This window comes from Medicago sativa, chromosome 7, assembly GCF_051527215.1.
Source record: "Medicago sativa cultivar Bolivia chromosome 7, Bolivia_mono, whole genome shotgun sequence".
Lineage (NCBI taxonomy): Eukaryota > Viridiplantae > Streptophyta > Magnoliopsida > Fabales > Fabaceae > Medicago > Medicago sativa.
In genome coordinates, this window is record NC_140755.1 from 70,043,419 (window position 1) to 70,060,035 (window position 16,617).

Below are 16,617 nucleotides of genomic sequence, written 5' to 3' on the forward strand. Positions count from 1 at the left end.
AAGCAATATAAACCAGTGCAGAAAACAAATTCAGAACAGTTCAAAAACCATTTTATACGACAGTTTGAAAAACTAGTTCGGTTTGAGATTTTAAAACTAGTGCACTGAATCAATTAAATCAGATTTAGGTTCTAGTCGGTTCAATTATTTCAAGGATAAATAAGATAAAATAATGACATCATGAAAGCAATGCTTGAATTTTTCATCTTACATAATTAATAATTCTATAATAAAACAGTGAATGTTAGTTTACGTTGGATTACTATTATCACTGCCAACTTTACTTGGATATAAGTCCTTTATGCATAGTCATAGATTACTATTTATGGAACATTATTTCAAGCAACTTATGTAGAGACATTATCTTCAAAACATTCAAAGTTGGGTAAGGAAAAACAACAGAAGAATATGAAACTAGTAAATCCATAAGAAAGATCGTATTAATAATGCTTTCAATATTGACGCATCCAAAAATTGACTAAATATCTTTTGTTTAGGATAAACACTGCATGCTTTAAAGAAAGAAATAAAAATCATGTACTACAAAATATATAGATCCTTAAAGAGAATGGAAAAGAAAAAAGAAATAAAAGGGTTGATCCTCAACATGAATGCATCTTCCAACCAATTCATTCATCGTAGACACCATTGACATACGATCAAACATAAGTAAGTGTCAAGACAGTGAATTACCATAAACATGGTACAAACCATAAAGGATAAAAAACATCACCATGCTTTATTGTCTCCTCAGGAAAGTATTTGATGCTGCTATCATTCAAACAAAACATCCCAAACTCTAAACTTGTCGGTGGATTTAATCTTGGACATGGAAAAGTGATGGCAAAGTAGATACTATTCCCAACTAACTCTTCACTGTAATTAAGTTCATCCCTTGAAAATACCATGCTTTTCCAATTACTAACAAAAGCCACTTTATCTTCCAGCTTCACATTCTGCCACCCAATAGGACTCATGTCCGTGTCCAGCTTGAACACTTCAAATCTGGTAAGCTTAGGTGGCTTAGAAAATGCTGAGAGAACTTCAAATCGGTCAGAGACATGTTGTTCAGTTTCAATCTCACCATTATAGAACATAGCAATGAAGTATAACTCTCTTAACGTTTTATCTTTGGCTAGAAAACTGCTATATATACTTGATACTGCTGGCCTTCTTGGAAGTTCAGCTAACACTTAGCCTTCGGAGGTCCATTAGTGGTGGACTCTTTAAGATCATAAACCAATATAGAATCTGACGATGAGCCTGTTACATATAATTTTGTACCAATAATTTCTATGTCCGTAAAATAAGTCCCTGAATCCTTATCTGGTTCAACTATAGTCCACGACTTTTCAAAGAGTTTATAAATTGCAATGTGACAATAATCACTTAAAAGGCCAGCTAGATTCGTACTAGAACGACAATTATTAATCATTTTAACTATTCATGAACCAGTAGGAACACTAGATTCGTACTAGAACGACACTTACAAGTCACAAGACTAAGAAAAAGAAAATGTGAAAAATAACATCCACGCCACTAATGAAAATCACTGCTATGATTAGTTATTACTTTATACTTGTAGGGTTATTCGAATCTGCACAAAGTAAATCAGCAACGAATAAAAATAAACAACTATGGAAAAAAAAAACATATAAGTCAGAGATTACACATACAAGATTTAGGACGTTTCATCAATTTGAGTAGCTCCACCATCAATCTGAAAATCAATTTGAGTAGTTCCACTATTAAACCGAATACTCGGAATCGAATAACAATCGATATCACTGATCATTAGAAACCCTAGTTTTTGTTTTGTTTGAGGAACAGAAACCTAGTCCATTGAGACGCTTAATCTTTCACACTATATATGTCACTAATTTGGAGGGCTATATGGTCATTTTTTCAATTAATTATCATTGATTAGTTTTCATAATTACTGCCTCCGGTCACTATTATAAACAAAACACACTTTTTAAATACATTGAATAATTAATCCAATGTATTTAAAAAGTAAAGTTTTGCTTATAATACTGACCACGTAGATACTTGGTGTTGCTTGGGTTAAGTATATCAGATTGAAATAATTTAAATTTATAAATAAAAGTTATTAAACTACATATCATGTTAATGGTTAAAATCCTATAATCAATCAATATTGACTTTAGTTTTGTATCTAAAGAAACTATCAAAACTTGGTTCATAGTAGTAGAAAATAATATTCATAGTCGATATAAATAAAATAATATAATGTATTAAAGGTATAATAAAGGCATATGACAATAACTTCTTGTTTTTTTTTTTTTGAAGAAATGACAATAACTTCTTTAGAAATATGAATAGAATATGATCGATTTATTTGATGTAAGGAAAAAAGAAAGTAATTAATATAACATCAAACTCTGAGACATAGAGAAGTATAAGAATATTTGATGTAAGGAAAAAAGAAAGTAATTAATATAACATCAAACTCTGAGACATAGAGAAGTATAAGAATATTTGGTTTGAAGTGGTTGGACTTCAGAAATATAAGCATTAATTATTAATTTTAAATTATTATAGTAAGTGTTTGGTTTTCAATTTTTTTAGAAGTAAAAAATATTTTAAAAAATTAAACAATTGCAAACAATTTTTAATATGTAGACAATAAAATATAATTTTAAATACATTTATATAATTTAAACCTAATCAATTGTATATCAAGATAATTGGAACATTTGAATTTTAAGACATATAATCCATAAGTTGATTTGCATATTAATTCCGTAAGGTGCACCTGAGTTTCTCTCCTCTTGATGCACGGTTCTGGCAAGTGTACCAAATCGTTTACTAAGTAATAAAGTGATAAGTAGAGTATCGTATCCACATGGATTGTCGTTTCGTCCAAACAATTCTCGTTACTTATTTTTATAAGTTGACGATATAAAAGATAAAAGGGTTAGAAAGTCTTGCAATTTTTATCTGTTTGCAACAGAGCAAGTTATCTGTTTTTGGTTGCAGAAAAGTAAGCCGTGGTTAGGATTCTTCGAATCCCCCTGTCTATATTGTTGGATATATTAAATAACAATAATGTCGTGTTTATTTTTCTTAGGTAGACTATACAAGTGATGGGGCCGTTGGGACGTACAACCTACTTTGGTCTATCCCTCCGATGCTAATTGCACCTGCTGATCGCACGGTGATCCTTACGTGCGTGGTCTTGCTAATTCAAAAGTAATTGAAACATAAACTTAAATTGGCTTTCCAGTGTTTCCCAAGGCAATGAAGGCCAAAGGTTCCCTTAGGTCTGCCCATCTATGAATCTTATGACACTCATAGCACACTCTTTATTAGTAGTTCTACAAACGGGCAGCCCTAATCTACGTCTACCTTACTAAGGGTTTCAAGAGAATGGTTCTATTAGCTTACAACTTATTTCCTTAAGCTAGATATGTTTTTGGTCTTATAAATATTCCCACTTTTCGTTTTAGTCCCTCTAAAATTTTTCTTCGGCTTTTTGTTCTTCAAAATTTTTTCATATTCCCTTTTGGTCCATCCTTTAAAGTAAATTCATATCTAGAATTCATATTTTTGAATTAAATTTTAAAAAAAGTTTATAATATTATAAGAATATCTCCCATAAAAAATTAGAATTTTTAAACAAAACATGAATTTTTATATTTTTGGTGGTTAAAAATTAATATTTAATTCATGTTTGGTTAAAAAAATCTAATTTTTTACGGAAGAGATTTTTACAATATTCTACATATTTATGCACAATGTCATTAAAAAAATACATCAGTTGACTTAAAAATGAAGGTGAGAAAAACACAAGAGAGAGGGGGGGGGGGGGGGGGGGGGGGGGTTGAATTGTGTTAGTTTTTTCTTCGTTTCTCCTAAACTGAAGCACACTGACCAGAAGCAAAGTGAGACAGCTTCTGAAAGTGATATTCAGCATCTAAATGCAGCGGATAAAAACAGAGAGAGGGAGAAGAAGAAAGACACAAAGCATTTATACTGGTTCCTTCCACAATCCGGAAGTAGTCCAGTCCCCCTTGCACTTCCAAGGAGAGTTCACTAAAATGTAATATCTGATTACAATTGCTCAAGCACACAGCAAGAGACTTCCTTTGCTCAAGCACACTTCGCAAGAGTCTTCCTATGCTCAAGAACACAATCAAGAGACTTCTGTGCTCAAGCACAACTGCAAGAGACTTCTAATCAAACAAGATTACAAAGAAAAATGTTTGAGGTTGAACAGTTGACATAAAATCAGTGGTGTTCACAATACAAATGAGATACAGACTCTTAAGATTTTAGAATTTCTAAGATATGTGATAAGTGCTCAAAAGTAATATATTTCATGTGTTAAAAGAGGCATTTTTAGTGACTTGTTATGCAAGTTATCTACGGAAAAGCAATCAATTGTTGTATTTATACCATTTATGCTTTATATGCCTAATTCTACCCAATTTATGCAGGAAATGACAAGCAAGGACCAAAACTTAAGTTTGTGAACCAAGCAAAACTCGCTTAAGCGAGTACATTTCGCTTACGCGAGAAAGTTCCAGGGAGCAACTTATCATTTCGCTTCCAGATCGCTTTCATCTCGCTCATGGATAATGGAATCTCGCTTACGCGAGTGTAACTCGGTTACGCGAGATCAATGTCGAGAGCAAAAAGAATCTCGCTTTTAATCTCGCTTCCAGTTCGCGCAAACCAGGTTCAAAGGCGGTTTAAAGATTGAAGCAAGTTCGCTTACGCGAGTTAATGTCGCTTACGCGAAATCATTGTCGAAAGGAACTTCAGGAACTCGCTTCCAGATCGCTTCCAGATCGCTTAAGCGAGATGCATTTTCATCAGGTCTAAGGGCTACATGGCAAGACTTCATTGGTCAGAAGTAGATATTTATGCTACTCGCTTACGCGAGATGTAGTTCGCTTACGCGAGTGTCACGTTTTCAGCCCATTTAAATATAACTTTTCCCTCTCTCTAGGACTATTCACTATTCCATTGAAACATTTTATACATTTTTAGAGAGAGGTTAGAGCTATTTCAAAGAGAGAAACACAAAGCAAGTGATTAAGGAGTAGATTCAACCCTAGATTCATTGAGACATCAAGGATCTTGGCATGGAATCTTCATCTTTCCTTCATTCCTTGCATTAGTTTACATGTCTATGTGTAGCTAAACTGACGCACACTGACCAGAAGCAAAGTGAGACAGCTTCTGAAAGTGATATTCAGCATCTAAATGCAGCGGATAAAAACAGAGAGAGGGAGAAGAAGAAAGACACAAAGCATTTATACTGGTTCCTTCCACAATCCGGAAGTAGTCCAGTCCCCCTTGCACTTCCAAGGAGAGTTCACTAAAATGTAATATCTGATTACAATTGCTCAAGCACACAGCAAGAGACTTCCTTTGCTCAAGCACACTTCGCAAGAGTCTTCCTATGCTCAAGAACACAATCAAGAGACTTCTATGCTCAAGCACAACTGCAAGAGACTTCTAATCAAACAAGATTACAAAGAAAAATGTTTGAGGTTGAACAGTTGATATACAATCAGTGGTGTTCACAATACAAATGAGATACAGACTCTTAAGATTTTAGAATTTCTAAGATATGTGATAAGTGCTCAAAAGTAATATATTTCATGTGTTAAAAGAGGCATTTTTAGTGACTTGTTATGCAAGTTATCTACGGAAAAGCAATCAATTGTTGTATTTATACCATTTATGCTTTATATGCCTAATTCTACCCAATTTATGCAGGAAATGACAAGCAAGAACCAAAACTTAAGTTTGTGAACCAAGCAAAACTCGCTTAAGCGAGTACATTTCGCTTACGCGAGAAAGTTCCAGGGAGCAACTTATCATTTCGCTTCCAGATCGCTTTCATCTCGCTTTCATCTCGCTCATGGATAATGGAATCTCGCTTACGCGAGATCAATGTCGAGAGCAAAAAGAATCTCGCTTTTAATCTCGCTTCCAGTTCGCGCAAACCAGGTTCAAAGGCGGTTTAAAGATTGAAGCAAGTTCGCTTACGCGAGTTAATGTCGCTTACGCGAAATCATTGTCGAAAGGAACTTCAGGAACTCGCTTCCAGATCGCTTCCAGATCGCTTAAGCGAGATGCATTTTCATCAGGTCTAAGGGCTACATGGCAAGACTTCATTGGTCAGAAGTAGATATTTATGCTACTCGCTTACGCGAGATGTAGTTCGCTTACGCGAGTGTCACGTTTTCAGCCCATTTAAATATAACTTTTCCCTCTCTCTAGGACTATTCACTATTCCATTGAAACATTTTATACATTTTTAGAGAGCGGTTAGAGCTATTTCAAAGAGAGAAACACAAAGCAAGTGATTAAGGAGTAGATTCAACCCTAGATTCATTGAGACATCAAGGATCTTGGCATGGAATCTTCATCTTTCCTTCATTCCTTGCATTAGTTTACATGTCTATGTGTAGCTATCACCTTCTTTGTAGTATTGAGGTAACAATCAAGCTATTATGTAATCTTTTGATCTTTTAATATATAAGGTTCTAGCTTAATGATTCAATATTGTTGTTATTCTTGCTTTTAATGCTTTCAAAGAGATTCAAGATGATTTGGACACGAACTCTTGAATCTAGAACTAGAATAACAATCTATCTTATGTTATATCACTCTTGACAAGTTTGTAAACCTTTGATAATTACTTTTAATCAAGGTTTTAATGCTTTCGGATACTTAATCAGGCTGGACACGGTCGATTAAGTTATCTGATCGACTTTGTTATCGTTTAAGGGATTTGGACACGAATGTTTAAACGCTAACTTAGAAATAACGATGTCGCTTTGGACACGAAGGATGTTGTAGAAATGATTGTAATAATATTGGTTATAAAGCTAGAGTCTGTTAATCGATCGAGAGATTGCTGCTGTTATGCTTGCTCGTTATCTTATACCGCAAGCAAAATAGTTCGATCCCCTCTCGTTTTTACTTTATTGTCATCTATGGATATAGTGTTACAAACAAACATTTTATAAATGATACCTTAATGTGAAAGATTGTGAAAATGCTTATGATATAACGCAACTCCCTGTGGAAAACGATCCTATATATACTCACGTGTACATAGTTATATGACATGTAGAAAAACTACATCAATATGAACTTGAAAACAGAAATTCTAAGTGACTTTGAAAGCACAACAATTTCAGCAGAGTTTTGGCGCTAGTAAATTGTAGTTGAGTCGTATGCCAATCTCTAAGTCTTCACTCCTTTATATAGAGGTGTGAAAGAGCCGTTGTGAAATTGCCAGCACATCAAAAGAGTCGTTGTTGAAGCTTGATCAATCACCAATGATCTTTTTCCTGATATGGTTGTTGTCATATGAAGAACCAATTTGAAATCCATTCCTATTGTGAAGGAACATAGTTGCAGGCAGAGCTGTATTCTAGAGCTGTTTTCTTGTCTTGTAGCGTGAACACTACAGAGTAGTGGAGATAGTGGTTGTACACTCCGTACACTTAGTACTTTGTCAACGCTTTTTGAAGATAAGCATCCAATGCCTTCAAATCTTCACAAAAAGACTGTTGCTTTGTATTTCCAGTCTTCTGCATTGCTTTCGAATCCAATAGACAGCTTTTGAAGTGTTAAATCATGAATTTTCAGCTTCTGGTGATTTTCAGCTTCTGATGAGGTTGCTTCTGAGTAACTTGCTTCTGATGAACTCCAGCTTTTGATGACGTCATCATCTTCAGGAGCACTTTGTCTTCAGGAGCACTTTTGACTTTAGGAGCACTTTTCTTCAGACGCTTTAAAGCTTCCTTTTCTTGATTCCTTAGCTCTCTTTTGTTTTTCAAAACCTTTATATGATGTAACTTTTTAACTATGGTCCTGTACACTTGAACAAATATTAGCTAGTCCAATTGTCAATTTTTAATACCTTGTTATCATCAAAACTCCACATTTTGTTCCAACAAAAAATAGGGACCAAAAGTTGTGATTGAAAATTTTATAGGGACTAAAAGTCGAAGGAAAATTTTAGAGGAACTAAAACAAAATTTTTGTATATTTATAAGGATAAAAACATATTTAACGGTAATTTTATTCTTACAAGTATTGTGATTGTTCGATTTTGACATTTCACTTTTTGTTTGAGCGATTTTAACCTTCCATGTTTTCTCCTTTGCAATTTCGTAGTGTCTCTCTACTTTTCTTGATTTGTGCTAATGCGACATGATTTATTCACGTAAAATTTCTTTAAAGTTAAACTCGTGCATGTGAGTTGAAACTTCCACAATTTAGAAACAATATTCCCCATCCTGTTTCGACCTCACTTGCACAAACTTATTGTTTTGTTTTTCAATTTTTTTAAAGGCACGCTACGTATGACGTATTGGTACACATCAATAATTTCACAACATAAAATCAGGGGAAATTGGAGGAGACCTACCACAAATTACAAAGAGGAATTACATAGGAGATCAAAATCCATAAAAAAAAGGTAGGTGGTCACATAATCACGATATTTAATAGATGAAAAGTGTATTTAAATCTAAACGCTTAAGAAGACTAGATGTTATCTCATCCATGTGTAAAACTAGTGTAATTTTGTTTTACCTTTGAGAATTTGCAATGCTTATTTTTTTGTCAACTAGTTACGTGTCTAGAAATTCACTTGGGTGAATAAGTGGAGTGTTTCGAGTTCGACCTATAGTATTCAATATCTCTATCAATTGAACTAAACTTGCAGAGAGAAAAAAAAGAAGGACACAATCTCAAATTGTCCTCTCAAGAAAAGAAAAAAAAAAGAAGCAAATTGTAGGCTCTCCTCTTTTTTAAAGCAAATATGCCAGGTAAGTAGTTGGAGAAATTCTATTATGGTCACATGACCAAATAAAAAGTGTTTGGTCACACACACATAAATAAATATTTTTTTAATAGTAAAAAGGAAATTGATAAAAAAATGATTGAATATTTTAAGGACCATCTTTTTATGTGTGTGTGTCCAAACACTATTGATTTGGTCTTGTGACCATGGAAGAATACCTCAAGTAGTTGTATATAGTTGTTAGAAAGGATACTAAGATATTCAAATCCACAACACCTTAGCTTCCTTTTTCAACTAATTTATGTTCTTCCTCTAGATTATCTTATGACTCATCCAATTTATATCATATAAATAAATAAAATTAGATATTATGAAAGTTCTGTCTCTTTATATGCACTCATTCCCAAGATTCAATGACCTCCTAATTCATTAATTATTTTCTGCATGAGTTTTATGGAATAGGTATACCTATATCTAAATTTATTAATATAATAGATTCTATATCTATTAAGATTAACGTGAGGATTTGTGGTTGAAAACCTTTCAATATATGAGGAGGATTTTATCAGTATTTGATTGAAAATGTCTCATACGGGAGTAAAACAAGTATTTTGAAAGAGAAGAAAATACTCATGCTTGGAGATGTTTAGGGCAGAGAATAGAAGATATTGTATTTTCCTTTGTTTAGGGCCAAAATCTTATCTTCTCCTCAAACATTCGACACTTATGCACCAAAGTGTCAAAATCACGGATCTCCTGAATACACATGTACTGATAGATATCGGGCCTCAAACCGCTTTTAAACTTCACACACTTAGAAACCATAGCATCCTCCGCATTGATGTACGGACAAAACCTCGAAAGCTCTTCAAACTTAGCCGCATACTCAGCCACTGAACGGTTCTCTTGCTTCAAGTTCAAGAATTCCACTTCCTTCTTGGTCCTCAAATCCTCAGGAAAGTACTTCCCCAAAAACTCAGTCTTGAACTTAGCCCAAGTCACAGCTCCACCAGCCTCAAGCCTTCCCTTAGCATTGGTCCACCAATACTCAGCCTCCTCAGCAAGCATATCAATCTGACCTTCTGATCCTCACTAGTCACCATAGCATGAAAGATCCTCTCCATGGCCTGCATCCATGTCTGAGCTCCATCCGGGTCATACCTACCCTTGAACGTCGGCGGACTGTTTCTCAAGAAACGATCAAGCCTCCGCTCCTCAGTCTCTCCAGGATCACGATGACCAACTGCCGCCTGCTCATTAGCCTGAGCCAACACCTGAGCCATCGAAGCCAAAGCCTGCGCAATGGCTCCATCATCTCTACCACCAGCCATCTCAAGACTACACAAAACCAACCAACCGATAAGAACAACAACACAACAAACAAGTATCGAAGGTAACTCATTACCATTCACATACTAACAGGAAAATTCAACGGATACTAGTCCGGAAAAGACTGGCCATGGCTCTGATACCAACTTGTAACACCCTATTTCTATTTAAGCGATAAAACACCCAAATATAACAAATATTCAAAAAATAGATGCTACGTCTCAAACTAAACAACAACTTGCATGCATAGATATAAATCTCAACAATCGCAGCGGACATATAATCTTACATCTCCAAATCAAAACAATACATATGCCATGGTCAATACATCATCATCAACATAAAATCCTCCAAAGTCTCAACAATGAGTACATCTCAACATAAATAAAATCCAACAAAAGTAAAGGGACACCGACTCGACCTAATCAAAGCCCTAAACTAAACCCCAAAATGATAGTGGAGGCTAACTCCAGCTATCCAAGCACTCACCGCAAGCGGACTACTCCTACACAACGTCTACCCATCCAAACAGACAGATAGGCGGTCAAAACCACTGGAGGTTAGCATTACATCAATCATAATCAATATAATTAACTTGACATAAATAAACAGTTCTATTCTCAAATAATCATCATGAACATTTAACCTCCACATCCACATTCATATAACAACCTCATTCATTGCAAGTATATAATCACTTAGCACACTCATCATCATCATTCATCATTCAATACAAAAATCAAGACTCATGCAATGTGATATGCCTAAACTCGACACATACATGCATGTGGTACCATATCACCTCAAGGTCGTCACCTTCGATGCAACAAAAACATCGCAATCACCTCAATTGGATATAAAATCCGCCACCATCAGTCATGAATGCATGAACATATGACTCGATTACAATGCATATGTTCACACAAACAAATCACCTGCCCCAATTACAAAAACCGCTTTTTTAATAGGTACACTTTCTCTTTGTGGTATTCCACCTTTTGCTTGTTTTTGGTCCAAGGATGAGATTCTAAATGATAGTTGGTTGTATTCACCAATTTTCGCAATAATAGCTTGTTCCACAGCAGGATTAACTGCATTTTATATGTTTCGAATCTATTTACTTGTTTTTGAAGGATATTTAAATGTTCATTTTCAAAATTTCAATGGAAAGAAAAATAGTTCTTTCTATTCAATATCTTTATGGGGCAAAGAAGAAAAAAAAATTAAAAAACAAAATTCATTTATTATCTTTATTAACAACTAATAATAATGAAAGGACTTCTTTTTTTCGGAAGAGGACATATTCACATCGAATTAATCGAAATGTCAAAAGCATAAGACGTCTTTTTCTTGATAATACCTATTTTGGTACTAAAAACATTCCGTTTTTTTATCCTCATGAATCAGACAATACTATGCTATTTTCTATGCTTGTATTAGTACTATTTACTTTCTTCGTCGGGTCCATAGGAATTTCTTTCAGCCTCAACATCACCAACACTTGTATATATGCAATCGACAACGATTCACCACCACTTAACATATATACAATCACCAACAACATCCATAATTCAAGCAACATATAGTTGTCACATATATACACCACCAAACATCTTCACATAAGTTATATCAACTATCCATAAAGGATTCATAGGCAATTGGCTCCCAAAAATCATTTTCAATCAAGTTCGTCTCTCAAAGTCACAACATTAGAAATAATTGAGCATTTAAGCCAAAACCAAGTAAACAAGTTCCAATGCCTCAACTAAGCATACCTCTAGGCTACATATGAGTGCAGTAGAGGATACCTTGGCGTTTCACCGGCCAAGTGTGACGAAATCATGAAAAACTCAAAGTTCGTCTCACTTTATCACTTTTCACAAAAATTCTCATTTTCAAAGAAAAACAAGTTCAAACTTGATGAAACCAACCAAAACCATTTTTAGAAATCTTATAAACATTATACAACTTTAATCCCACTTCAATTTCCGGAGAAAAACGAGTTTTCGGAAAAATCGACGTTTGGACCGTTTTTCCAAAGTTAAGTGAAAGTTCACAAATTCAAGTCCAATTCGATTCAAAACATGTTCCAGTAGGATTAAGTGCATAAACAGAGGTTTAACAAGTTAAAAGAAACATTTTAGAAAGCCCAGATTGGTCCCCAAGTGCACGAAGCGAAGAAATAAAAATGGCTGAACTGGGTGTTGCACGCTTAAGCATCCTCTGCACGCTTAAGCGTCCAACTTCCAGAAACTCCATGAAGTGCACGCTTATGGCTCGTTATTGACACGCTGGTGGGTCGCTTAAGCGTCCTAAGCACGCTTAAGCGTCCTACACCAGAAGTTCAAAACACAGTTACGGGTTCCAACCCATTTTCACCCAAAATTCCCATTTTGATTCTCTCAAACCGCAAAACTTAATCCCAAAGATGTTTATAGGTCACATACACTTCAAAACACTTAAACATATACAAGTTTTGAGATTACAACATCAAATCATCAATAATTCATCAATACTCCAACTCTTACAACTTTCAACAAACAACAACAATTCTCATCACCAATTCACCAATTCATGATACCCAATGTATCTATTCATCAACAACACATGTTAAAACAACAACAACAACATTTGAACATGATTTCATTAACAATTCAACAACCACAACATTATTCATCATCAATTTCACCCAAAACCCATCATGTTCATATTTACCCATTTTTAACATACAAATTCAACAACAATAACACAATTATCATTCAATTCATGCATATAATCATGTCAACAAAATTAAACACGAAATTCTACAACCAAAATCAAATTAAGCACTTAACCACAATTATGCAAAGAATTAGGGTAGAAGTTAGACTACTAGATTATGATTAAAGACTAACCCCCTTACCTTAATTCTTCACAAAAACAACTAGGGCCTCACTTTAGCTCCAATCCTAGCTCCAATCCTTGAAGCTTGACCTCCCTCTAGCCTTCTCTAGATCTCCTCTTCAAACCCTTATCTTCTCTCTATCTCTATCTCTTCTCAATTGTGAAATGTTGGTGAAAACCTATTCTCTACTAACAAGAGTTTATATAGGTTCTATTTAATTGGGCTCAACTCACAACACCTTAATGGGCCTAACCCATTTCTATTCTAACCAAAATGTTACTACTCACTTAACGGTAAAATGTAATACTAACGGTCACTTACCGGTAATAAAACAATTCACTACAACTCCCTAGCACTTAGTAAAATAACCACTCTCACTAAGCACTAAAAATAATCCTCATCAAAATTAATAAATTACCCCCACTCATAAAATGACCAAAATACCCCTCTAATACCGAATTCTACAATTCCCGACCAAAAATACACACAGAGGCAAATAATCACATACGAGCACATACAAGCACACATAAACACAATTAAATAAATAATAAAATAAATCTAGCGAAAAATCGGGCTGTTACAGTACCCATGATGTTTTAAGAGCAAGCTAAGCATCAGAAGTCCCTCCCTTTTTCATTTCATATGGTGGTTGAACCACCCACTCAAATTGCCCATTTTCACTCTTTGTTGATATTGTTCAATTTAATGCTTTAGGAATGCAATTATGTTGTGGTGATTAAGGTAGTGGCTGTTTTGATGCATAAGGAGCTAAGGAAGCACACTTAAGGTGAGTTGTTAGTAAGTTGAATTTTTGGAGAAATTGATTGAATGTAGAAACATGGAACTTAAGAGAATTATTATGGAAAAGTGATTTAGTAACTTTGATGAGTTGTTGTTGATGTATTTAGAATGGTAATTGTTGATATAAGTGATTACACTTGAATTCATGATTTTGAGACGAAATTCATATGGTCTTCACTGGTTTGTACATACTGCTGTGTAACCCATAATCGAGTAATAATTGGATTTTTGGATTCCTCATTCAATTCCCAACAGATTGGACACAAATTTCGTATGATTCAGATTAGAAACGAATTTGGAAAATGCAATTAAAGTTGGTAAAATCCTGCTGGAATTTGGTTACAGGTTTTGGGATAGAGCTCCACTAAAATGGTAATAACTTTCTCTCTGTAACTCCGAATCAGGTGGTTCTTGTTGTGGTTAGCTAACGAAATTGCCGTCGTTTTGGCACCAGTTTCACGAATTTTTGTCAAGTATTGAGGTCTGGGGACAACTTTGAAGTAAGGGACCAGATGCAGATTTTGTGCAGAATTTGGGTTCTATTGCGATAGCTCGCCGAAGCGAACATGAAGCCTCGCCTAGTGTGGAGGTTCCGAAGTGGATATTGAAGTGGACTTCGTGTAAGCCCAAACTCAGCATACTGTTCGATTTAGAGGTGAGTTCCTTTAGTTAGTAAACCCACCTTTGGGTAGTAAATTATTCCATTAAAATGCTAATATGTGATTATGAATTATTAAAATATGTTGGCATAATTGTATCAATGCTAGATTCCCATTATTTTGTTCTAAAATTTCTTATGTTATTGTGCAATACTACTTTAGTCCTAAAGTTGGAGGATAGAATTTGAATGAAAGTTTGAAATACATATAGTTTGGAAAATTGAATTGTCAAATGTTTGGTTACTAGTTTACTCTAAATTCTCTTTTATGTTATGAATATGTTTATGATAGTGTTGATGTTGGAGGAAATTGTTTAAACAAGGCCAATGATGAATTTACTTATGTAAATGATTGAGAAAAATACTGGAATTTAACACTTACCTTGGTTACTAGAATCAGTTACATTTTTTAAAAAAGATTTTACAAGAAAGTTTATCATGCCTAAATATAGCCATTGTTCGGCTAGAATATGAAATATATATTTTTATTCGATTACGTAACCAGGAATGTTTTAAGATACTCCAACATGGGTTCGGCTTAATTAGTCGAATTTAGTTTATCAGGATATGTGGAAAATCTTATGACCTTTTAGGAAGGGCATATGACAACGATATGCCTAAAACCTGTATAGGTTAGTAACATAATTAATTTCAGAATAAAGACGGAATCACTACGTCTTTATTATCAGTTTTAGGATGTTGTTATTATAAGAAATTAATTAAGTTATTCCTCTCTTTAACTCCCCGTTAGTAGTGGAGTTGAGAATTATTTCAGTTATCAGAAATCAGTTCAGTTATAATATTAAAACATGTTTAAGCCGTGGCTTTCGCTATCCCGCCAGTTGGATACGAAAGGTTTCTGCCAGTTGGAATGGGCACTATCCGTGAGGATGATCCGACGATAATCAGAGGAGTCCGTATCCCCGTCAGTTGGGTTCCCGCCTGTTGGAATTATTACCGGTTAGCAGTGGAATAAATTCCAGGGTTATTCCACCTGGGTTTATTCCGTAAAATCAACTCAGATAATATTGTTAGTTCAAAGCTAACATTTCTAACATAATATGACAGACATTATGACTATAATTGTGAGTATGATTTCAGCATTAGTATCAGTATTTCAGATAGCGATCCTAGTTATCCCCTGATCGCTCAGTTATGCATGACAAAACTGTATAAACCCAAAAAGGGTTGAGTTTAGAGACAGATGGCGATCCTAGGTTCCCTGAGATTGCCTACAGCCTAGGATAGGTGGAACTCACTGAGACATCCCGTCTCACCCCAATCCCTTTTATTTTATTTCAGATCAGCAGGTTGTACGTGGCAAGGAGTCAAATACAGGAGGCTGAATGATATATTTTCACATGCTTGTGTCGTAGTAGTTCAGATTATTTATCACGGTTCCAGACATGTATTCAGATAGCAAATGTACGATCCTGCAGTGATGTATATATATTTATTCAGTAGAAATTTTTTATTATTGTAATTTTAATGTATCCAGTACTAAATTTAACGCACATTCTAAATATTCTAGATAAATTTAGTATGGGCGTTACATAAAAGCTTCAATTATGTGCATTAATGCCATTTATGCTTTACATGCCTTACTCAGCCCTTTTTGTGCAGGAAAATACAAGCAAGGATCAAATATTGCCAAAGTTCACAAGAAACTCGCCATTAGCGAGAATTTCGCCATTAGTGAAATTGTTCCAGGGAGTGTTCGCTGATAGCGAAGTTTTGGCGAAGTCACTGAAGCAGAATTGAAGAAATTCACTATTGGTGAATATTTCGCTGATAGCGAAATTGTTCCAGGGAGTATTCGCCATTGGCGAAGTTTTGGCGAGATCAAATATTTCAAACAGGATAAAGGCCACGTGGAGCCACCTCATTGGTGCAGAAGCAGATTTCTAGCATTTCGCTGATAGCGAAATATTTGGCTATCAGCAAAATTATGCAGACTTGGCCCATATAAATAGTTTTCTCTTCTCTTTCCAACCATTCCAATTACTGTTTTATTACATTTTTCTGGTTTTAGAGAGAGAACTAGGGCTTTTCTAGAGAAAGAAACACAAAGCAAGGTAGTTAAGAGTAGATTCAACCCAAGATTTATTGAGACATCATTGATCTAGGCATGAAATCTTCATCTTT

The 16,617-nt window shown here is 34.8% G+C and overlaps 1 pseudogene; it reads right to left on the reverse strand.

Annotated features, from left to right (window-relative positions):
* Positions 1–569: 569 nt before the first annotated feature.
* Positions 570–1,859, reverse strand: LOC146908114 (uncharacterized; annotated as a pseudogene).
* Positions 1,860–16,617: the final 14,758 nt, after the last annotated feature.